The 25,220-nt window shown below is 38.8% G+C and overlaps 1 long non-coding RNA gene across 1 annotated transcript in view; it reads left to right on the forward strand.

The window, feature by feature from the left end:
- The window catches only part of LOC105531817, a 49,784-nt gene extending 35,602 nt beyond the window's left edge, over positions 1 to 14,182 (forward strand). The window contains exons 2-4 of the long non-coding RNA XR_001004864.1: positions 3,917 to 4,049; positions 5,016 to 5,182; positions 13,365 to 14,182. This is a non-coding gene — a long non-coding RNA (uncharacterized LOC105531817). The remainder of the gene's footprint in view (positions 1 to 3,916; positions 4,050 to 5,015; positions 5,183 to 13,364) is intronic.
- The last annotated feature ends 11,038 nt before the right edge of the window (positions 14,183 to 25,220 follow it).

A 25,220-nucleotide genomic window follows, 5' to 3' on the forward strand; every position in this document is an offset into this window, starting at 1 on the left:
AAGCTACATAGTGTATGAATTTTTGTTTTGGACTATTCTTCTTGAGTAAAGCATTTGCCTTTTATACTGAAATAAATCAAACAATAGCAAGTATTCTGCTTTAAAAATACTGTTGATTATTTGTTATCACTACAGCCATAGCATTCTTTTTGAACTAATTCTGACTATGTGTCATTTGAATGTCAGCCAACACACCCTTACAAGCCAGGTACTAATCCTACAAAACCAGTCTGAAAAGAGAAGGCTGGCCAAAGGCTACTCGGATGTAGCCTGGTGGCAACGAGGGCTCCGGAAAATGTGTAGCTGTGACTAGAAATCAAATATGAGTGAGGAGAAAACCTCTCTCTTTGTCCAAGGGAGTGATCACATGTTGACAGCTGGAATTTACATGGCTCCTTATTCAATAAACTAGCGCCTTCCCTGCATTCCAACATCAGCAACACAATAGTGGCACAGAAGCAAACTGACACGTTACACATGGTCCAGCTGTCCCGCCTGTCCACTCTCCACGGACGCCTCCTCCTCCTCCTTCTCCTCAGTCTGTCCCGTCTTCCTCCAACATGGAGTTTCACTTCTGCAAGATCTAAACACACACTCATGGGATGATGCCTATATCATGGGTGCTTGATTTTGTGTGCCTTCCAATGCTTGCCTGCATGCAATATATGAATTCTACATTAAAGATGAAAAACAAACAAGCAAGAACCCAGGACAGGATAAAAACTCAAGCAAATGTCTTCTACTTTGTTGTCAGCTGAAAAAAAAAGCTATACGTGATCAATGCTTCCCACATCAAAATCTTGTGGACGTCACAAACCCTTTCTTTACCTTTGGTGTGTGTGGTTTTTTTGAACTTGAACACAAAGGGAATGTGACCTGTGGAGTAGTAAGTGGTGTGATTAGTACAAATTGTTTTTATTGCCTCCTGTACAAAAAAAATGGTCATCTGAAAAGAGACGTGAAGTTCTGACAATATATCATGCTTTCTTTGAATATATGTGTGTGTGTGTGTGTGTGTGTGTGTGTGTGTGTGTGTGTGTGTATAATTTTGGCAACACCATGACCTTTTTGGTTAATAGCTTCTATTAAGAAGTCCCAAAATTTTCCCAGAAGGAATGCTGTGTTAGGGACAATGTCTGTTTATAGTGGTAATGTATATTGTTTGGCAAAGCACAGCAGAGTACACAAAACATACATCAAATGACCCTGTGCCTTGTAAACCTGTCCATTCAGTCTAGAAATTTTCCTGTTTAAAATATACACTTTACTGATTATGACAAAACTCATCAGTAATTCCCACACTGCTCTGTATCCTTAACGTATGGAAAAGAGGGGGAGAAAAAAGGCATTATATATTATGAAGCAGCCATTAAACTTTAATTTCTACCACTAGGGGGCAGAATGCAGTCTTTTCTAAACTGACTGCTAGGCAATCAACCATCACATCATTGTAACATTGAAGACACTTCAAAAAGACTCAGATGTTTAACTATTGTGCTAGTGATCATACATTCATATTGGGCTGCAGGCCAAAAGAGAAAAGAAAAAAAATCCAGAGACTTGCAGCTGAAAAGCTATAAAGTGGTGAATTTTACCTTAGAGCAAAACCATCTTCAGTGACAAATTTCAAAGGCCATATGTATGTGATTTTCATGAAAAGCAGACGACCCTAAATTTCTTTGTTTAACTGGAAGCGATCTTCCTTAAAGAACGAGCGGGTTCTTTTTTCTCAGTTCCCCTTGTTTATTGTGCTGTTACAAAATTCACTTTCCTTTCTAGCACTACAATCAGGATTCTAGAAATGCTATTTAATGCCAACGGGTATTTCATTAACACCGCCACCTCCAGCATCTTCAAGGATATCACCTCAGGCACAACATTACTGATGGAGAATGTTTAGAGTATTCTGATAAAATAGGGTTCTTTCTTTTTCCTTTTTAAATTAAATCTTCCAACCCAACCTTTATTCTATGGTAACAGCCCAATATTCCCTATCAAATTTTTCCAAGATAGGACTTAAAATTTTTCCCCTGTAATTAAAGCCGTGAATGTCTAGAAGTGATGAGTCAGTAGGATTACAGACATTATTTCTCACAAAAAGTCGAGTTTTGACTCATATGTCCTGTTTAGGGGATTTTCGACTTAATAGCCACATATTTCTATTTACTTTTCAGACTCTGTAACCAGATAGTTCTAATATAGACTATTGTAAAAGCTGAGAAATGCACCCAAACCTAATCAGTGACAGGTTTCCTAGGTTAATAAACTTAAAGAATAGTTTTGGGGTTATGGGCAGGGTCCACTTGTCAGCTAGACATTTTGAGATTTTGCAAATTCAAATTCCAATACATTTGTGTTTTTTTTGTTTTTTTTTGTTTTGTTTTTTTAAAGGAGACAACTTTAGCTCAGTTCCTATTTTCATGAAATTGTGATCCCAGGAAAGCTGGAAAAGTACCCAGTGAAGTGCTGGATTTGACATTGTCCCTGCCCCCACCTGTGCTTTCTTTTAAAGCACAAGACAGTTTCCTAAATAGAGATAGTACCGAAAGGAGTCACATCTCCCTTTTTGCATCCGGAGTGTTACTTGATACGTATCAATATTTCCTGTCAGCACCAACAAAGCAAAATCTTGGGCCTTATGGTATCCTTAGATGGCTAAATATTGTTTGCTTAAGTCAGCGCGTTCCAGACCCTTTATGTGGCCTGACAGTTGATTGGGAGAAGTCCCACGAACTTTCTTAAAGTGTGCAGTCATCCGTTTGGCGGCCGGCTCCGGGGGTTCCACATGAAATCCTCTTTAGATAAATTCATACTTGCACAGGGTGATTAGCCTTACAGCTTGGTTGACTCAGTTATCTTTAAAAGCTAGACTTCCATGATCAATGTGGGCCTGAGGTTGTCTTCTATTAACTACCTCTGCTGCGGTCTCCAAAGCTCAAAGCTGGTGAAGGAAGATGCAACCTGAAAAAAAAGAAAAAGAAAGAAAGAAAGGAAGAAAAAAGCAATTCTTTTTTTCCGCTCAAAGATGACAGGCTGAAGTTGACAACCTAATCCTTCAGGCTTGTCTTACTTACTGAAAGGCTCAAGTAATGTCAAAGGAACCATCTGATAACAGTCTACATGCCAAACCTAACAGCTTTATTGCAACAAGAAACTTTCACATTAAATTTCCATGTGTTTCCTCTCCACACTCCTTCTTAACTTTACAGCATACCCCCCAGCATTTTTTTTTTTCCCAAAGAAAGATAAGTCTTCCCTGATGGGGAAAAAAAAAAAAAAAGCAACAAATAGAAACTGCTGTATAGGCCAGCTGGGATATAGTCAAATTAGTGGATTATTATTACCTTGGGGACATTAGAAATCAAGTTTGTTATTGGCAGTTCCTGTTTCTGTAAGAGCTGTTAATAGCTAAAATTTAAAGGGTGTTTGTCGATCAACAGAATGTTATTTTCTTAAGTGAGTAACTGCCATTTTTTCTTTTTCACGTTGCTCCTGCTGCTGCTACCTGGCACCAAGTTTGCCTAAAAGTTCAGCCTCCCTTATAACTAGAAATAAAGCCAGTTTTCACAGAAACATAAAGCACGCCTTTTTCTGGACTTACAGTTGTGACCTAGGAGAGCAGGTGGATGAGTTAGGAGTCTCAAACTAAAAAATCTTTTAGAAAATGGTATCAATTTGTTAAGCACACTTGAAAAGATAACAAATACAGACATTGTAATATAAGTAAGGGTGGCTCGTTCTTTTCGTGTTCTTTGGGTGTTATATAAAGAATGTTTTCAGTAAAATACAGATCCTTCTGTGCTTACACTTTGTGACATTCTTGCTGGGACAGTTTTACATTTTGAAGCTAAACAATTCATTTAAGAATTTTAGCTCAAGTCCATGGTTTTTTTGTTTTGTTTTGTTTTTGTTTCAGTTGACGATGGTCCTACTTCTCCATGTTCTGAGACCAGTTTAAACAAAAACAAAAACCAGACAACAACCTTGCAAGGGAAAGAATTCAGAGTAAATAAACAGTCTTTTTCTGTGAAGCAAAATATTTCCCTAAGGTAAGTTACTTTTCCAAGGGAATTACGGCATATCTCAATGTGGACTAACAGGCGCTTTCTTCTGGTCTGATTAACATTTAGGAAAAAATAGATTCCTGAAAATAGCCTATTGTATAATGATGTGTCTGATTGGAACAGCAAAATGTCTTTGCTAAACATCTTTTTAAAAACCAATTTTGCCATTTCCTTCCAGACATTTGCTAATTTAATTGTGTTAACCCTTGCATCCACATTATTGGTCATGTGGCTGGATTGATTAAGAACAGACAGGGATATAGATTTCCACCTAGAGAAACTCTTTTCAAGGGGTTAATCAGCTGGTAACCTGAGTTACAAATATATTGGGGAAAATGATATTTTTGGTAAGATTTCTCACAGTGTATTCTTCAGCTATTTTTGAAAATTATACTCACAAGTTACATCACATCTGTAATAAACTCTGCACTTCAAGCTGCAGAACCTTCCAAGATATTCTGTGGAGTTTGTTGTATTTTCCCCATTTCTATATTTAAAACAAATTTCCTACTCATCCACCCCCTCCTTAAATTCAGGGAAACACAAATAACTCATAAGCTTTGCACTGAAATGAGTTTGTTTTGCTTTCATGCCTAGTATTGCTTTTGAAATTGTTCAGCAGTAAAGAAAAGAAAAAGCTGCTGGTATTAGCTTTAAACAACTGCCACAAACATATTGTCTTCCTATTTATTCTAGGTTTTCTTTCAGCCAAAATCAAGCTTGCAGAGTTATTCTAGAGCAGTTGGATGACATACAAAAATCACAACCACCAAAATATACACTATATCTTTATAATGGGTTTTATGTGCTCACAGATACACACACACACACACACACACACAGTGTGTATATTAAACAAAAATATGAAGTAGACTCATTAGAAGAGGAACCGTCCGGGTATGTGAAAACTAAGAATTGTGACTTTGATATTAAGATATGTCCATTTTGCAGATGGGGAAATGGAGATGAGAGCTCATCCACAAGATTACCCATCAGGGAGCACCAGTAGCAACAAAATCCATTAGACAACTGGGAACTTTTAAGTCAGGAAACTTACATCAGTATCATCATTCCAAGAAGCGGTATCCAAGCTGTTTTATCAAAAGTGTGCATGGGAGGTAAGAGTTGGGAAAGATACCTGCAAACTAAATCTGGGGGAAGCCTCTTCTTGAGCAGCTGGGGAAAAAATAACCACGCTCAAGTATGTTCCTCTTTTAACAGAAACCCCTTTCTGAGTCACAGACCGTGCAGGCTCTGAAGAAATAAGCTAGATGATTTCTGCTCTCTCAGCTTGGGAAGTGTGTTTGGAAGAGCATCTTCCTAGCTGCAATAATAAACAGCTCCAGCTGCAAGAGCTTTGCTAAACAAGCCTGGGCAAAACTGTTGGATTCCTTTCCTTTGACCATCTTATATTTCCCCTGCAAGAGGCAAGGCAGGGAGCCGGCCCTGGAAATGTCCTCCTAGCCCTGCCCTGTGCAGCTCTGCGCTTCCCCCAGGAACACACGCCCTCCCCCAGCCCGCCTCCCCACTTTTGTTTTATTTACGAATATGTTGCCAGAATTCCAATGAGTTATCTATTCTGTGGCCCCGTCATTTTCCCACCGAGGCCTTGTCGCCGGCTGACTCAGGGTCCAGTCGCAACAGTGAGAAGAAAAGAAGAGAGCAAAAGAATTCTTTTCAACTTTTTTTTTTTTTTTTTTTTTTTTTTTTTTTTTTTTTTTTTTTTTTTTATGTTTCACTCATTTCTCTCTCTGTCTCCCCCAGGCCTCCTCCCCTCTCCTGCTCCCTCCTTCCCCCAACTCCCCAGCCTCCTAGGCTCTCCTTTACCCCCTTTATGTTACACGATCGCTCAAATTGAAGCTCAGGAGGGTCCTATAGGGAATGCATAGGAACCCTGGGAGAAAAAAGCCCCCAACAAGCTATACACCAGATGTATAACGTTATATGGTCAAACTGGCAAACACAAAAGCTGAAAAACAAAAGGCGTGAATTAGGGAGAGGCATTCAAAGGCGTGTTTTCAAAACAGCCCGGCCAAGAGCCTGGATCCCCCTCCTGAGACTAAATGCTTGAAAGAAAAGGTGCTAAAGAAAGAAAGGAAAAGAAAAAAAAAGCCCATTTTTTCTAATTAGCTGAGGCCTAACAGGCACTGAATTTCGCAACTAGTTTTCATCAAGGGGGTTGTGGCTTGTGAAACTGAAAAAAGATGCTTTTGAAACCTGTGATGTAGGCCCTTTCTCGGACCAAAGCTAGTCTCTCTCCTTGAGCTTTATTCTCCCCCTCGCTTTTTGGGTTCTGCCTTGCTTCATATCTTGATCCCTTTTTCACACCCTCCCCCCAAAGTACAAATATTATTTGGATTTAAAAAGAGAGCAGGAGGGAAAGCCACAATGGCCCTCCCCGCCCCTCTTTCTGTCTCATAGGCAGGGGGTTTTCCTTGCCAGCAACAGTCCTGAGTCGCTATGAATCTCATTCCAAAGCTCCGCAGAGCACCAAAGGGGAGGGGAAAGGTGTCACTGCAGGCTGTGTGTGTGTGTGTGTGTGTGTGTGTGTTTTCTGTAAATGCTGGGATTAAAATTAAAAACCCTCCACCACTGTGATTTTAGATATTTGGAGGAAGGTCTCTCACTGAGCGTTTTTTCAAATGCAACTAGGCAATGGTTTCTGGGCACCAAGGTATATTCCCAGAGGAAGACGGTTTTGCTCCTCCTGTGCCTTTAGAAAGGACACACGAGCAACCTGAATTTTTTTTTTAAATTCCGATTTAAAGTGTATAAAAGGATGTTGCAACCAGAGAGTTACTTATCCTCTGCTTCATGAACAAATTATGAACTTGCATTCTTCAATCACATTTCTAATAGGAAAACAAAGCAGAACTCGTGGGTGAGAGTTGGTGGGCCGCCTGCGTTTGGAAGGGAGGCAACTTTAATTGCCGTGCTGTCTGGCTCGGATCCCTGTGGTCCTGCGTGGTGTGTTTTAGTAACAAACACTTGTTCTAATGAATTGGCCTTATTAGGGGGCTCCTCATATTCTTTTATAAAGAGCAGAGCTATTCTGAACTTCTGAATGCAACAGTCTCTTGATATTCTCACACTGAAGTCTGTAGTGTGGGATTGCATTCCCTCTCCTGTATTTTCATAAGGCTCATATTTTTTAATGGCAGAAGAGTGAGCAGTGGTAGAAAGGTAAGAAAACTACAGAGCTTGCAGGTACCTGCCATCCACGGACCCAGGGCCATCCAAGAGGCTTGCAAAATCATTATGCTAAAAATGTATTTGCGTTCACAGCTGAACAATTCGGATTTTAGTTCAGTCACCTCCTGGCACATTTTTTTTAAAACTCGTGGCAATGGATAAAACAGATTCATTAGCTTTGATTAACCTTCTTTAACTAGAGTTAAAAACCTGCTGTAGGCAGCTCAGCTACCAATGCAGCCTTTAAGATACTTTATCATGTTTAGGACCCAATTACTGTTGCACTGAATAAGAATAAAACATCACAATAAAAAGTGGTACAAACAGCAACTCTAACGCACACAGCAAATAATCATTAATTTACAACAGCAACTTTCCTATTTCTATGGTTTTTCTAATGGCTGCACTTAATTCAAGTTGAATACCTTGGAATTTGATGCTGATATGAGGAACTAGTTCCCCAGCTGTACTGACTGGTGGCTTTTTTTTTTTTCTGTCTTATAGCTTTAGTTTGGAGACTCAAAGACTCTTTTAAAATTTTCCAAGCAAAATAAAAAAGAGAAACTAAAGTCAAAACAGGGTCTGCAGAACTAGGTTTATATAAGAGAGAGGGAGGGAGAGAGAAAGAGAGAGAAAGATTAAAATGGTTGAAACTTTAGAATTTAATAACCATTTCTTATTAGTAATTAGAAATATTTCTAGTTAGAAGTTGTAAATATTAAAGAAACACAGCCCAGTAAAGTCAGCTTTGAGTGAATTCAAAGAATTATCTGTATGATATGCAAACTTCTTAAAAGAGCTCCAGTGAGGTCTATTTTGTGCATCTTGTAAGACAAGAGAGCTTGAGAAGAACTCCAGCACACAATGAGTTAATTTTGGACAGGATTTGACTGAACAGGGAATAATGAACAGTGAGATACTGCAGCTTTCAGGCAAAACAGAGTAACAACAATTAAAAAGAGAGAGAGGGGATAAAGGGAGAAAACAATCTCCAGTCAGTTAACTAACAGGAGCAGCCCAGTGTTTGAAACAGATAAAACAGAGGCCACCAGGAGTCCTGCTGCTGCTGCTGCCGCTGCGGCTTGCTTTATGCCTGGGTGTGGAAAGCATTACAACATTTGTGAGCCAACTGTTTGTGGGTTTCTTCTCATCTGCTTTAAAATATTTGGTTTTGCCGTATTTCCATAATAACCACAACCACACTCTCCTCTCCAAAAACCCCCCACAACAACAGATGTGTGTTCTAAAAGGAAATAGAGACACTGATATAATCAGACACTAGTTAGAGTGCTTTCATACTAAATTCTCCAGCAAATTCACAACAACAAAAAACTCTCAACCACTGATGGAATTAATCTAAGATCCTTGATTATTTGAAGTTCTAAAAGTTTTCATTTTGCATTTTGTTTTTGAATGTATAGTGCTTTATTTATCAAACTGCAGCGTAATTTTCCCTTCAGTTTGAGGCTGTGATTGTGAAACAAATAAATTGAAACTTAAGGGCCTGTTCTCTCCAAATTTAGTTCCATTATCACTTTAAGAATGCACACTACTCGATGATACAAAAGGGATGTATGTAGCTGGTTATTTAGTTGCTAACTCAGCAATATGTTGGTTAACACAGCACTCCCCAAACTCCTTTTTCAGGGTTTTCTCATTGGAAGTCTCTGTTTGTGTGTATTTGTGTACCTATGTGCATGTGTGTGAATATCACATATTATATGACAGCAAGATATCTTCTAAATATTTAAGATTTACAATTTTAAAGAGAGAAAACAAGAATAAAGTTTTGCAGAAACTTAAAAAAATTAAAATCAGTGCACAGTAGTGATATTTCAAATATCGTATCAATTATACACCTCTCTCATAGCTATGATTTTCTTGTATGTATTGATATGCACTCACTTAAAGTATATTATGTGTTCTACATAGTATTAGATATTCTAGAGCATAAAAGAACATCAAATGCATTTGGTTGCTCTCTACAGTAAGTACTTTTGACCTTTACAGAAAGTCTTTTGGCCACAGTGCAGTAGCCTTTAACTGTGTTTTACTTGGAAAAGTTTATTTAATCTTTATCCTCTGCACATACTCTTAGAACATGTCTATAGAACAAAGTTGTAGTTGAGGGAGGAAAGTAGAATTGTGAATTTGAAAAAAAAAAATACTTATGGTAATGATCCTTTTGGCTTCCTGCCTCTATATAGAAGCTGGAACCACTTAACCCCAACCTACAGGTCCAGCCCTGACATGACTGGAACTCATCTTGACCTCGGGTAAGGGGAATTCAGGGAGCTGTAGACCAGCAGTTCATCAGCCAAGCGTGAAGTCCCCTTGGCCCCTGGACAAACTCTTTTCTCATTTCTCCAGGCTGGGCTCAAGGTTGATTTCATAGGACAAGGCTTTAACTCCTAGTCCAGCTTAATGTGCTTCATCCTGCCCACGTGCCCAAGTACAACTCATTGCCTTGTTTTCCTGTATAGCACCCCTGTTCTGAGCACCCTACAATAGGTTCTCTTAGAGTCCTGCCAGCTCTTCCATTTCTAAGGCTCAAGACTGGAGATTCATGTGATCTCCTGTGTTTACCAGATGCCCTCCATCTTGGATCTCTACCCATGTCTGTTGCTAGACAGCCTTGGAGTCCTATTTTGCATTGTTGCTTAGTTATTCACCGGTCAGCTACCCTTGGACTTCCCTAGAAGTCCAAACTTTTTAAAAATCAGCCCCTGGTGATTGGTCAAAACTCCAGGTTCTGCCCAGTTCTGCTCTAGCTGGTCTCTCTCATAATCTTTTGAACTGGGCAGAGATGCTAGCACAAGAGGTACAGAAAGATGGAAAAAAAAGCAACAAAACTATAATCAAGATTGTTGGACTCTTCAATAGGCTTCCTTACACACATCCCTTGCCTTCATTACCTTATATTAACATTCTTAAGTTCCTGAGTTTTTTTGGAACTATCCAGCCTCTACTTGTTATGCCAGTCATCATGTCTACCAAAGCTATGGGAATCTTGTCTCCAGCTTTCCAGTCTACTCCCAATGACAGTCGGGCAGAAAAATTTATAATCTCGAACCCAACAAGGAACATCAATGAACTTTATATAAATTCAGTAGTCATTTGCAACAGTCAATGACAGAGACAAGCTGGCTAATTTCAAAAGGAAGTATCCCCCTAGTCTGATACGTGGGCTTTTGGAGGAGTGAGGAAGGCCTTGTCCTGAGGCTCCTTTGTGCACTGTAAAGAAATAGAGCCTACAGCATATGCTCTGTGAATCACACCATGCCAGCTTCCTCCTAATATGCTGCCTCTGCATTCCTAATGTGGAAACGAACATGAAGCTTCATAGCAAGTTATTATCTTAGAAGGCCCACCTGGATGGTATCAGTTTTCACTGCCAGACCCTCTTAATAATTGACCTTTGACATTTATCCAGGTGTCGTCTTAGATCATAAACAGCTATGTAGCTATAGAAACAGTGATTTGAATAGCAGCCCTTTGCAAATTTCCATCTTAAAACTTTTAAGTCAGTGGTTCTTAAGCTTGACTGCAATTGGAATCACTTGGAAAACTTAAAAATAAAATTTAAAACAAAATAGATGTCCAAGTTTCACCCACCAACCTGTTGAGCTCAATTCATCTGATGTGAGGGTACACATGACATCTTGATTAGGAGAGGTTCAGGGATTGTTAATATTCCACCAGGATAGAAGACACAACTTTACATCTTCAGACAGCTAAATACCAACACAACCATTGCTCTGCTGAGCAATGGGAAACCCAAAAGGAGTATATACTTTCATCTTCACCCAAGCTCAGTTTCTTATGCCTAGAAGATCAACGCTTTCTTCTCTGATCAGCTGAGAGAACAGCCTCACCTACTCTAAGTCGCACCCTTCTTTGAGGACCTACGTTGTATAATTAAGGCACAAGTACAAGTCTTTTGGCTTTCAACGCAAAGTTCCCTTAAGTCCCAACTCACCCTTGCTAACTACCTCTCTGATTTATGGAAACCAGACTCTTCCTTTGCTGATCACCAGAAGCCTGACTTATTCATGATGAACCACTGAAACCCATCCTGGCCCCTCTCTTTTTACTGTCTGCTTCTATTCTTTGAGAAGCTGCTGAAACATACTGCTGTGAAAACTGCCAGTAATTGGGCACAGCTAGATTAAGGAAACCCTTCAGGTAGCCTCAAGCTCAAAAAAGTGCTTCCTATGCCAAGATCCCCCCAATGACAACATCCTTTAGAGGAGAGAGCAACTTTTCCTTCTTCTCTGCTACCAGTTTCAACTCCAGTCTGCTGGAAGATTGACTTCCAGGTCATGGAAAGCCAGAAGCCAGTAAAAGATTTATCACACAATAGTTCAGAGTAATGGAAGTGAAATCTTCTAAGAACTAGAAAAATTTTCACCGATTAGCTCTTCATCCTTCCTCCGCCCATTTTTTTTCTTTGATGATGTAACAAATGCCCTGCATGGTAATTCTGGCAGCCTTATATCACTGGCTTGTAACCTGTTTATAGAATGCTGGAGAGTTCTTATAAATTCCTGGGCCCTGACAATATCTAATACTTGCATGGCACATTATGGTTAAGATAACACTTTTACATGCATTATCTCATTTAATCTTCATGGGGAAAGTGGCTGACTCATATATATATATATATATGAGAGAGAGAGAGAGAGAGCACGCGCTGAACTTAGCTACACAACATTGTTGACAGCACAAAATAAAGAGGCACTAAGTGAGGTACCACTCAGGAACACCATAGATTTCTTTTGTAATCCTCTCCTAAATGTGTCTATTGCTTATATAATGTCATTCTGTACAAGATAGTTACATTATTTCCCTCCCTGTCTCTTGGTACAAATAGGGCACAAAGTAGGAAGATTAGCTGAGTGATTCTTAAAATCTCTTCTAGTTATATCTCTTCTTTGTTAGTCTTCTTTACACATTACCTAAGCATAACTTTGGAAGTTCTTGAATTATTGTTTCCCTAGGAAACTGCATGCCTTCAAGTATATCATTGGTTGAAAAAGACACAAACAAAAAACTTAATTTGATATTAAACTTAAGTACAGTGTAGCATTATAGATCCCTCCTTTCTGTTTCAAGCTCTCATGTGGTTTTCTCAGCAGCTGTGTGAGCACTGATTTAGTCTGGAATGTAAACAGTGCACCTTTAAGGTAACCTGTGCACTTCTGTTATTTTGTTTTCTGGAAGCCTATGAGAAGATTAACGTAGTTCATTAAGGCTTGCATAACTTCTTATGCTTGATGACTTATTCACAAAAATGAAAAGCAGGACTTAGGATTTGTTAACCAGAATTATGGAAACCATGTATCTAGCATATCTGGGTTAAAATCCCAACTGTATCTTTTTAGTAGCTCTATGTTCTTGTGGAAGTCTTTGAGTTATAGTTCCCTGTTTTGTAGAACCGAAAGAATACCACCCGTCCCATAAAGCTTTGTGAGGCCATAGTACCTGGTACATAACTCTCAATAATTGGTAGTTGTTTTTATAACAGTACTGGTAGTAGTTATTATTCTAACTACAAATTATAAGTTTTACTTAATAATACAAAATAGAAGTCACCGCCAATAAAGAACTCCTGCGCCTTCTACTTCCTACCCCAAAATAATTGAACCAAACTCTGCTCTATTCTCTGTACAACCCATGGACTAAATAATGAATCACAACATTTAAAAGCTTAAAATGTGGCCGAGTGCAGTGGCACATGCCTGTAATCCCAACACCTTGGGAGCAGATCATCTGAGGTCAGGAGTTTGAGATAAGCCTGAGCAACATGGAGAAACCCTGTCTCTACTAAAAATACAAAAATTAGCTGAGCACGGTGGCACACGTCTGTAATCCCACCTACTTGGGAGGCTGAGGCAGGAGGATCGCTTGAACCCGGGAGATGGAAGTTACAGTGAGCCGAGATTGCACCACTGCACTCCAGCTTAGGTGACAGAGCAAGACTCCGTCCCAAAAAGCTAGCAGAAACACATAAAAGCTTAAAACGTTTTGGGAAATTGCCTACTCTGAATGTATGAACAGATTCCAATATACATAAGAAGGCAGATACCAATTCATGGTATCTCTCAGGGATCTCATCAGAGAGAGAGAGACATCTTCACCACTGCCACCAAGTTTCAAGTACAGAACTTGTACTTCCTCGTTGTCATCAAACTATTTCTATGAACAATTCACTCACCATTGTGGGAAAGTCTATTTTTCATCTTAACGCACAAACAGACAACAACAAAATTTGTGATTTGGATAATCTGGATCTGATTTTCATGCTCAAAATGGAGGCAATTCATAATACTGGTCTGAAGCATTTAGTCATTCATTGAGCAGATATATTAGGAGCAACAGGCATGGGCTGTGTTTTTCTAGGCACTGTGAACACAGCAGTTAACAAAGTCAAAAACCTCTGCTTTTAAGGGACATGAATTGCCACATGGAAACACTAAGTTTCCCTATTTATAACCTAAAGCTAGTCAAATCTCTCCAGAAGTAAGGTAGCTGAGTGAAGTGGTTCATGATCTTTCCATGGAAGCCAAATCCTCTGTGCTTTACCTCTTTTAGATAAATGATAGTAAACACAAATCAGAAGTTAATTAGCTTGCACCTCAATAATCCAGTCTCCATCAGTGATTGTCATCATGGAATCTGCACACAGAGGCAGCTGTATACAGATGACAGAGGCAGCTCTAACACGTGACATATTTAGGCACACAGAGGCGGAAGGACATAAAGTTCCTGGTTGATTTCCCTTTGGTGTTTGTGGGGAAATATCAAGGTCATAAAAAGTCAGTTTCTAATAATCCCTCCAGTCCTCCATTCCATTCCCTAATTTGTATGCAATGGCATTTAACATTTTGACTTTGCTTAAAATAAAATGTGTGTTTGTTTTAAAATAAATCTAGCTTTGATACCATCAACAAAAGTCCAACACAAAACATTTAAAGAATCGAGAATAGGTATTTGAAGGTGTGGTGTGTTTCTCAGACTCTGGATATGACTTGAATGAGATTCAAGAAGGCAATGTACTCTTTCTTGTCCTGATATAAACCAACAAATAAACAACTTCCAAAAGTCCAGCTCTACAGACATAAAACATCTGGATGCTTTAAAAAGAAATCCACATTCTTGGCAGTGTGTCCAAACTCAGAATCCAGATCTTCTGAAGTTCACACATCACCATTGTGACAAAATGCTACCCTGTCATGATGTGTCTCCATAATATCAGGTCAACATTATCTGTTCTGCAGAGCATCTCCTTAAAAAGTTGACAACCTGAGGGGAAATTTAGTTTTATCCCATAAGTCTTGGAATTTGATCCTATTTGTTCATTATGCACAGAAGGTACTCTGCATAATATGTAACTCATGATGAGAATGCTTGAAAAGGTCATTGACTTAGTTCAAATAAACAAACGCCTTCTTTATAACATTCTGGCATGATAGAGAATTAGAGCAGTGAAAAGACTGTAGAGGGTAAAGAAAAAAGTCCAAGGCCAGTTCAGTTTAGGTTTAGGGTATGACTATTCTTAGTATACTGAAAGATGGCTGGAAAGAAGGGAGTGGTGTGTAAAATGAAAGAAAGCTGGACACATAGTCTAGGTTTAAAATAGAGAGCAATTAATTATGTAAAATGAGAGTCCATTTTGTGTCACTTGTATACATTTCAGGTCTGATTGGTAGAAACCATTGCCATCCTGAGAACCTGGCCCTACTTTTCTCAATGAAAACTTTCTATCACTTCAAACTTTAAGGTAATAGAAAGAGAAAAGAGGCTCCTTAGGGACATTTCCAAAAGCCTCATGCTGACAGAACTTAAAGCAAAACAACTGACTGTAGGTGTGCTGATTTAAAAAGCAAATTCCTATAAAAATTTTACTTAATAGATTTGTGTTTTGTATTTTTTAATGAAGGACCTACTACTGCTGGACTGTTTATGCATAATTTTAGTCCTCACAATAATCCTAGATCTACACTAACTATAGCGTGTACTATCATATATATATATATATCATATAGCATGTACTATCATATATCTATGTTGCATATATATCATATATATCTCATATATCATATATATCTCATATACATATATATCATATACATAATCTCATATATATATGAGAGAACAACTGAGCTGCTGGGGTTAAATAACTCCCTCAAAGTCTCCAGTGGCAAAGTCAGAATTGAGCCTCAAGACAGCCTTTTCTCCAAACTCAGTCTTTCAGCTACCCATAATGCCTCTTGACAATGAATCAGAGTGAGGCATCTTGAGATGCCCCCGGAAGAATTTCAGGCCTTGTAACTGACAACCAACTGAATAGTGACATTAAATTATTTTTCAAGTGTGGCTTCACCAGTTGCTGAGTTCATGGACTCTGAAAAGAAATCAGGTGTGAAAAGAAGTACTCGACATGTTTGCAGTAGGTTTTAGCTAAAGAGCACCTTGAAAAGCCAGCTGCCAGATTTATGGGGAAGGTCTTGCCTAACGAACTTGTGAAAGTTCCCTGCAGATATTATAGCATTCTCAGCCAGGAAACATGCTGGATTCTGTACCCCATCAAAGAAAAGCATTTGATGAGACTTCATATCGAAATGTACCGCTTGCAGTAAGACGTCAGGCTGTAGTGAGTCTCAGAGACCAAAACAGGGCTCAGAAAAAGGTGCAGTGAGATGACTTCTCCAGCCTGAAAGAAGTTTCCAGCAGGGCAGCTCAGGGAACTGTTTTAACGAGCTCTCATGTTTACATTAGTAGTGAATGACTTAGGGATAAAAATGTCAAAATGAACATTCCAAGGGTAAGGATAATACTCAGCAGTAGCATTAGAAGTCAAACCTCTCTGTGCTTATGGTTTTGTTGCTGTTTTTCAGATGGTGCTGTGAGTGGGAGTGAGTCAAAACCTCTGCTGAGGTGCACAAAAGGCTACTCAAATGTCCATAGCATCTAAGGGAATGGAGAATAGTTGGAGGATCTTACTCCGGAATTCTTCCATTCTGTAGTACAAGGATTACTCATTACAGACTAGCATGAAAAACCAAGTGAAATGTGAACTTAAGAGTTTAAAAAGATTAAATGGTGCTTTTCTGACCTATTAGTAAGAAATGAAAGAAAAATAATTTTAATTTGTGAGTAATGAATGTTAATCTACATTGTATTAATTGGGCTTAACCAGAGAGTTTTTGTTTACATACATTGGGCAAACAAACAATAGGAATGAGGATTTTTAATAAAGAAGGAAGCCAGAAACACACACACACACACACACACAAACATACACACATAAACACACACACACAAACACACATACAAACACACACACACATCCCCAAGTAAGGGAATACTAAAAGATCAGAGAAAACGTAATTATACTTATCAAAAGTGTTTTAATGCAGTGGCCTATCAGTTTCAGAATATAAAAATTATTTGATTTGTTGAACAACTTGGAGTTTATTTTTTAATCCTTTCAAATAATGGGAATTTGAAACATATTTGGCTGTGTTTAAGATACATCTGATATTAGAAAATCATATATACCTGTTAATATATATTCAAATATATTACTAAGCAAAAATATATTTACATGTTTATATCAATGATGCAATTAATATATGTTTTCACATCCTGTGTCTCAATTTATCCCCATATAAAACAAATGAGTTGCTTATTCTTTAACTTCTCTAGGCAAATTTCAAATATTTCTGAATATAACTACAGAATGCTTGGTTTGTGTCTCTATGAAAGGTCTTAATACATTCCTGCAGTGAATTATATGCATATGGTTCTCCCACACTGGGAATGCCTAGAGGAGAGAAACTTCTTACCATATTTGTATCTATGGTTCATGCCTGCTCCATATAGACCCCTAGGTTTCACTAGAGAGATCCCAGACAGTAGGTTTGAAGTAAGAGAAAGGGAGAATTTAGAGGCATCTCAACAATACTGATGTACTCCGCAATCAGGTTGGCATCTGGGAAATGTTTTGCTGTCTGCTTCATCTCCAGGGCCTTGAACAGTACATGTTTCTCTGGAGCCGCTGCAAGGTTTGTTGAAGGAGGGCATACATCAAGCATTTCGTAATTTAGCAACATTCCATAATGTGGCTGCTAGTAAATGGTAGGTTCAGGATTTGAACCCAGGTCTTCTGTGTCATGTTCTAAATGTTGGGAGAATAAATTCCTGCCTTGTCTCAGTGAAGATTTCCAAGCTGTCCTGGGTTGTTGTGTATAGGTGTTTAGCTTATGGGATGGGACTGGAAGGTGGTGTAGGGACACAAAAAGAATTAAACCATGTAAGTTCACCTTGGTTGGCATTTTCATCTCTCCTATCAAACTTGAACAATGATTCCCAAAAGATACGTATTAAATTCAATAAGGATTTACTACTACTGCTCACCTATTAAGTGCAAGGAACATTTGCACTTAGTAGGAGTAAAAGGGTAGTTGGCACAAACTATCCTGCCTGTTTTTTGTTTTTGTTTTTCATTTGTTTGTTTGTTTGTTTAGACAGAGTCTTGCTCTGTCACCAGGCTGCCTCTGCCTCCTGGGTTCAAGAGATTCTCCTGCCTCAGCCTCCTGAGCAGTTGGGACTACAGGCGCCTGCCACCATGCCCAGCTAATTTTTGTATTTTTAGTAGAGATAGGGTTTCACCATGTTGACCAGGATGGTCTCAATCTCTTGACCTCAGGTGATCTGCCCGCCTCGGTCTCCCAAAATGCTGGGATTACAGGCGTGAGCCACTGGGCCTGGCCTATTCTGCCTGTTTGTTGAATGCAGTCATGGTATGTTCTTGCTCCTCCATGAGCTGCTTTTGCTTTGAATGAAAGCATGGTGTCATGGAAAGAACAAGAAGCTCCAGGGTAGGGCACATGTTTTCAAACTTATTACAAAAGGGAGCCTGGATGAGAGTATCTTAATATACCTTTTGGAGCTGATGTGTCCTTCTGTCCTTGAGATCCAATTAAATTTATTTTCTGTGAGTTACATGATAGAATGTGTTACATTGTACATTTTAGCAATTTCAGCTTATTCAGATCAAACCAAAAAATTAGTTGATTTGACTTGCTACAGTTTATCTCTGCCACCAAAGTAAATAGCATGGACCGGAAGGTGTCATCCCAACTACTGCCCTGACGTTACAATATCTGTATTTTCCAGAAATCAGGTGAACAATATTTTTCAGTCTTGTTTCATTTCACCTCTGGTTGTGTAGACCCTGCCTTAATGTGCCTAAACCAAATGAGATGTGTTATCCCTTCCAATGGAACTAAGCCCTTTAAATAACTAAGGAATTGGGGGATGGGGGTCGGGGGAGAGAGAGAGAGAGAGAGAGAGAGAGTTTTCTAAATTCAGAAAGAAAAAATAAGGGAGTAGAGCTGTGTTTCAAACCACTTGTATAATTGGGAGTTAAACAAGTGTGTGGAGAAAGTACTTGGTCAACTGTATAATTTCTTCTACTATTAACTATCCAAAACAAACAATTAAAAAAGGAATTAACACAGATAATGAAGACTATCTATTTTCTAAAACTGTGAACTTTGAAAAGGCGTGTGCTTTATGGATATCTGTACTATAAAGTCCATATTTGGACAACTATCAGTTTAATTTTTAGTCATCTAAATTGCTCAACTTAAACTTCATTTCCCACTTCTGCCAAAACCAGAAGAATCAAAAATACCATGAAGGGGCATGAGATTTCCAGCTCACATTTCCAATCTCCGGAGGTTTGAAAAACTTCATCTATCTATTTGAATGCCTTGGTTGGGATCCAAACTGAATTTGAACTTTAGATACTTAAGAGTGACCCATCACTGTTTAAAAGTCCGAAGTGGCCACAGAGAACCCTACGGACCATTACTTCATTGTTTATTCTTGTAAATTATAAATATTTTAAAAAATTCCAAATTATGAAGTTAGAAGGGGATATTTTACATCTCTCAGCCACTGTCACTTTCTTCTCCCCTTCTTTGGGTGTTGGCCATGTATCTATGAGTCCAGTTGGTAAAACAATCAGTAACATTGACAAGATGATGTACTCTGGTCTGAAACTACATTTCTCAGCTTTTTCAGTTCTCAGGAGACAGTGGAAAATGTACTTAGCAAACTCTATTATAAAGGCCCATGTTGTTCCAAATATTTAGTTGTACTTGAAGTAAAATCATGACTTCAAATGCCAAGTGAAATAAAGCATAATTTTCACACTGTATGACGGAAAGACTATTTATCGTATACGTGTCTTTCTCTTAGGATATTATTGTGACAGTATAACAACATAATGATTTGTAGTTACATATGTACACACAATATACTGTATAGTGTAACTCTGCATTGTTTTTCTGGACAGGGGTAAGATATTAAAGTCCTAAAAGCAAATATTGAGGCTGTTAAGTTATCAGAGTCTAAAATATAGGAGTAGAAGAGAAATAGAAAGAATAAATGGAACTGTGAGATATTTCAAAGGGAAATATCTATACACATGAATATCTATATCTATACACTATACACATGAAGCACCCACTATTATTTATTCTATAAATAAGTGTTCTTGCCATTACTTTACAGATAAGGATCCTGAGGTTCAATAATTAGCAAATGATGGAGCATGGTTCAATACTGTAGATATATTTGGCTTGAAAAATAAACATGCATCCCTACTTTTTCATATTCAGTTCAAAATATTAATGCTGGGACAAAGAACACAGAAGAATTTGGTACCATCAACTGAGAGCTGGTCTGGTGTGGTAGTTAGTAGCAATAATAAGTTAGTAACAAATATGTGCACCTCATGCTACAAGAAGCCAACTGGTGGAGACATTAAGAACACAGTCAGAAATATAGCCATTTAATTTAGGGAAGACCTGGAAGCTATAGATTGAGTCTCTACATTTAATTGATTGCTAAAGTAATGAGAATTGTATGAAGGAGAACTAGAGATACAAACTTCTCCTCAATAAAAATAGTGGTAAGAAGAAGTAATGAGAAAACAATCTTGAGGATTATCAACACCATGAAAGTCATACTTGTTTGATCATTGTTTCAATAGTAGAGATGTGGACATTTTATGTGTTAAAGCAGTAGTCTAATTGTTTTAATAGTAGAGATGTGGACATTTTATGTGTTAAAGCAGTAGTCTAAATAAGTTCTGCATCTCAAAAGTTTCGTAGAGCGTTAATGGGTGTTACTTGAAGGAAAACAAAAGACAAAGTTATACACCATTTAGGATACCCTAATAAAGCTAAAGTGAATGAGGTTCTTTACTATCTTTAATTGGCTATATTTGTCTTACAAATATCCAAAATGGTAACATGGTATATCATAGTTCCTAAGATTATTTGACTACAGAGTCCAGATTTCTTGAGCATTATCTGGTAGTAGAATTACTTGGGGGAAAAGAGTCAATGAAGTGGGAATCTTGGAATGCCGGAAATGGCAGGGTACCCTTGATGGATCTTCTGAGGGGACAGCAAGGGAAAAAATTAAGAAATCAGAAAGAGAGGTCTTGAGGATGAGAGGTAGAGCCTTGAATTAGAAACCACTACATGGGCCAGGAATGGTGGCTCACACCTGTCATCCCAGCACTTTGGAAGGCTGAGGCAGGTGTATCACCTGAGGTAAGGAGTTTGAGACCAGCCTGGCAAATGTGATGAGACCCCATCTCTACTAAAAATATAAAAATTAGCTGGGCATGGTGACGGTGCCTTTAATCCCAGCTACTTGGGAGGCTGAGGCAAGAGAATTGCTCAAACCCAGGAGGTGGAGGTTGCAGTGAGCCAAGATTGCACCATTGCACTCCAGCCTGAGTGAGAAGAGAGAAACTCCATCAAAAAAAAAAAGGAAGGAAGAAAGAGAGAAAAGAGAGAGAGAGAGAGAGAGAAAGAAAGAAAGAAAGAAAGAAAGAAAGAAAGAAAGAAAGAAAGAAAGAAAGAAAGAAAGAAGAAAGAAAGAAAAAGAAAGAAAAAGAAAGAAAGAAAGAAAGAAAGAAAAAGAAAAGGAAGAAAGAGAAAGGAAAAAAAAGCAAAAGGAAAAGAAAAGAAAAGAAAAGAAAAAAATCACTACATGGAGATAGAAGCAACTAATGAAGACCTGCAGACATGCATTGAAGGAATGAACATTATGTTGTGTAGACTAGGTGACCACTATCTTCTCAGTAACTCAGCAATGAGGTCTCCTTCTGAGACCATGGGAAAGTGTTGAGTTACGGGGATTTATTTGAGACTCTTTACTGTGGGACTGTAACAGAAACTAACTGGATGTGATACTGATGGAAATATTAATGACGTCCATATCCCATTCAGCATGTGTAGGCATCTTGAGAGATGGGATGAAGAAATTTGATGACTGGTAAATCCCAGCTGAGAATAGATATGAGATATGTGATCAAATGATGAGGATGTGGGAAAGTTGGGTGGTAGGGGGGATAAGGATGCAACGTCTGACTGTAGGGTGAGGGAAGAGGCAAATTTGCATAGTCCAGAAAGCTAGAAATGGTGGAAGAGAGATCACAGTGAGAAACAATTTGTCCTGCACCTGTGAGTGATAAAGAGAAAGGAGATTGTTGTTAGAGAGCAGAAGCTCTGAGAGATTTTGGAGATGGAACAGTTCTAAGGTACATTGCTTTGTTTATGTATTCTCATGTTGAGCAAAACTATATGTCCAACATATCCTGCATATGACCTGTACTGCCAAGAAATGTACCAGACAGTAGAGCAATGAAAGTCAATAAGAAATGAAAACAAATCAGTACAAAGTCGACAGGTAGACACAAAGATGGAAAATTCAAATCCAGTGCAATGAATGATGTCATGGAGATATGCTTAAGCTGTAGTCCTTTGGACCCCACTGATTGAGCCTCGTCAGCAGTGTTCATACTTTTCCTTTCTGATGGTTACACCTTTCCCTTCTTCAATCCTGTGTCTGTTTAACAAAGCCTTTCTGACCACTATGACATGGAATTTTTTCTTCTTTATGATGGCTGAGCCTGGAAGAGGTAGAACCATACCTTGCATATTGACTACTCCATTTATAAATTTACTTTTCATTAGTAATCTTTCCATAATGGTAACATATATATCTGGCCATTTGATAATGCCAAACCTTTGGATACACATTATTCCATAGTAACAGAGATCCACAATCCTCCATGAAATAACCAAAGCAAGTAATGTGACTTCCAGTCTCCATCCAAAAACAAAGTGACCTGGAGGGGTTAAATGGTTCATGCAAAGTCCCATAACTGATATCTGAGGTCTCAAGGAGTAGAGCCCGGCATGGGGATCTCATATTGAGCTCTCGCCACTCCGCCCTCTTGGGCTGTGGTGGGGACTCAGTGCATTTAGGATAACTTAGTGAATGCCCAAACGAACAAACAGATACGTTTTTAAGTGTTTGATTTATTGAAGGTATGCATATCCCAAGGCATAGACTTTTGTGGAAGCATGAATACTGTCTAGAATCATAAATAGAACCAGGAAGTATGAAATTACAGCAAATCTGTCCTGGTTCTCCACATGTCCTCAGGCATCCACTTTATTTGACTTTTCTCTGTACTGTTGTTAAGCAGAGAGAAGGCTTCGTCTTTAGCTCAAAGGCAGCAAGGATAAGAGCCATGGGAAGCACACACATTCTTCAGGATTCAAACAGCTCCCTAGGAAGAGGGAGCTAGCTCTAGGGAACAGGAAGTGGGCAAGGGAAGTTCTAATTCACTCTGTTTCAGGAGTGCATTGCCCTCAACATAGCAGGGGAGATTTGAGGTTGCCTTCCTTATTGCTCTCAAGTTGAACTCACGGCTGCTCAGATCAGGAACACACCACCACTGCATTTTTATGTTTTTCAGAGCAAAATACACTGAGTAAAATTGTGACGGATCACGAGATGCTAAGAAATAAAAGCGTACAACAAAATCTAATCTATTTCCTTCCTGTTTCTTTCTTTCTTTTGTAAAAAAGTATATTCAGGGGATACATGTGCAGGTTTGTTACATGAGTATACTGTGTGATCCTTAGGTTTGGGCATCTAATAATCCCATTGACAAAGTAGTGAGCATAGTACCTGATAGACAGTTTTTTAACCCTCTACCTGTTGCCTCCCTGCTTTGGAAAATCCTACTGTTTATTGTTCCCATCTTTGTGTCCTTGCATACCCAAAGTTTAGTTATTACTTATAAAAGTGAGAACATGTGATATTTGTTTTTTCTGTTTCTGTGTTCTTGGGCTTAGGATAATGTTCAGCCTGTTTCTTTATAGAGAATTACCAGGGAAAGAAGAAGGCAGGTCAGTACTACCTTACCCTATTGGCAAAAGACCACAAAGTCAGCTTGGAAACTCTGAAACCAAGAAAGCTCCATTTGCACAGAAGGAAATGTTGGCAATGTCACAGTTGCCATTGGATGTTTTTTGTTGTTGTTTTAATTCAACATGGACAGCCAGGGAGCTCTGTCTACCTCTGCTTCCTGTTTATGATCCTCTAGCCTTGTCCCTAAAGGGTCTGTCTGTCCTAGGCCAGAGTTGCTGAGATTCAGCTGAACATCACGAGCAGCTGATAAAGTTCCATGATCTCTTTACTGAGTGCTAAAAAGTGTATAAGATGTACATTTATTTAATCACTAGGCACTTAGGCTTCAGAACGTTTAAAAGAACCCAATCACAAGAATTCTGACCTTCAGTTTGAGGGGAGAAAAAAGGCTCAAAGAGGTCACATGACCAATTCACTGGTGATAAAACATCCACTGCCAGGTGAAAGGCGTCCGATGTTCAGATCTTATCTCTGGGAACTTCATATATTTATGAGTGTTTATTTCATTAGGCCATTACCAGGGACAGAAAAAGGGCACTTTTTATGGGTTGAAAAATTCCCACAAGAGTCACAAACTGAGAAATTAGAGATGAAAAAACCATGTTCTGTTAGACCGAGTCAGTTTCCTTTGGCTTGATCTCCCTGCCCCATCCCCACACCCCCACCGAGTTTTATCCAAACTAGTCTGACTCAGGCGGTGGGACATCTCCCTCTTCCCTTGAGGTACTATTTCCCAGCTCGAATATTTTTCTAATATAAAATCTAAATTATTGTCTCATGAATTCATCCTAAAATCATGAGATCTAAAATGCCATAAGCAATATTCATTTTTTTTTAAATGGGAAAATCGTAAGTGTAGGTTTTAAAAGAGCAAAAATGCCCCCTTCAAGCATAACAGTTAACTAAGAAGTAAAATCAAGACTTATTTCCCTCCTCTGCAGTCCACCCATAAGAAGCAATGAAGATTCTACTTAGATTGTGTTATAGTGATAAAAATTCCACATACGAAAGGGGGATAGGTAAACTTCTAATGGGCACTAAAACCCCCAAAGGAGACCTACTCTTTAAACTTCCATGATTGGACCATCTGGTGTTCTCAAGAGCATCTTAGTTTTGTTAAGCACCAACAGCTGCAAATGAAGTACAACCAGATCTATTTACACAGGGCCCATACAGTAAAACCCTGCAGACAGACGTGATGCCCTTCCTCAGCGGAACATAAGAAATCTTGTCACATACAAATACACTTTCTTTGGTATTCCATGCTCATTTCAGATGTGATTCTATAACCACATTATGATTTTTGATAATTAAAATAGTAATGCTTCACCATAAGACAGAATAAAAAGTAAAACCAATTGGAAAAGTTTCAAACAGGGAACAAACAAGGACTGTTGCTTCAGATAGCTCAATCATGGAAATTTAAAAGTGGCATCTCACAGCCGGGCGCAGTGGCTCATGCCTATAATCCCAGCACTTTGAAAGGTGGGAGGATTGCTTGAGGCAATTGCAGAGACTGCAGAGACCAGACTGGGTGACACAGTAAGACAAAAAGATTTTAAAAATTAGCCAGATGTGGTGGCACGCACCTGGCCGTCGATTGAGCCTGGGAAGTAGAAGCCTGCAGTGAGCTGAGATCACACCACT

This window comes from Mandrillus leucophaeus, unplaced genomic scaffold (genome assembly GCF_000951045.1).
Source record: "Mandrillus leucophaeus isolate KB7577 unplaced genomic scaffold, Mleu.le_1.0 Scaffold91, whole genome shotgun sequence".
In the NCBI taxonomy this organism is placed as follows: Eukaryota; Metazoa; Chordata; class Mammalia; order Primates; family Cercopithecidae; genus Mandrillus; species Mandrillus leucophaeus.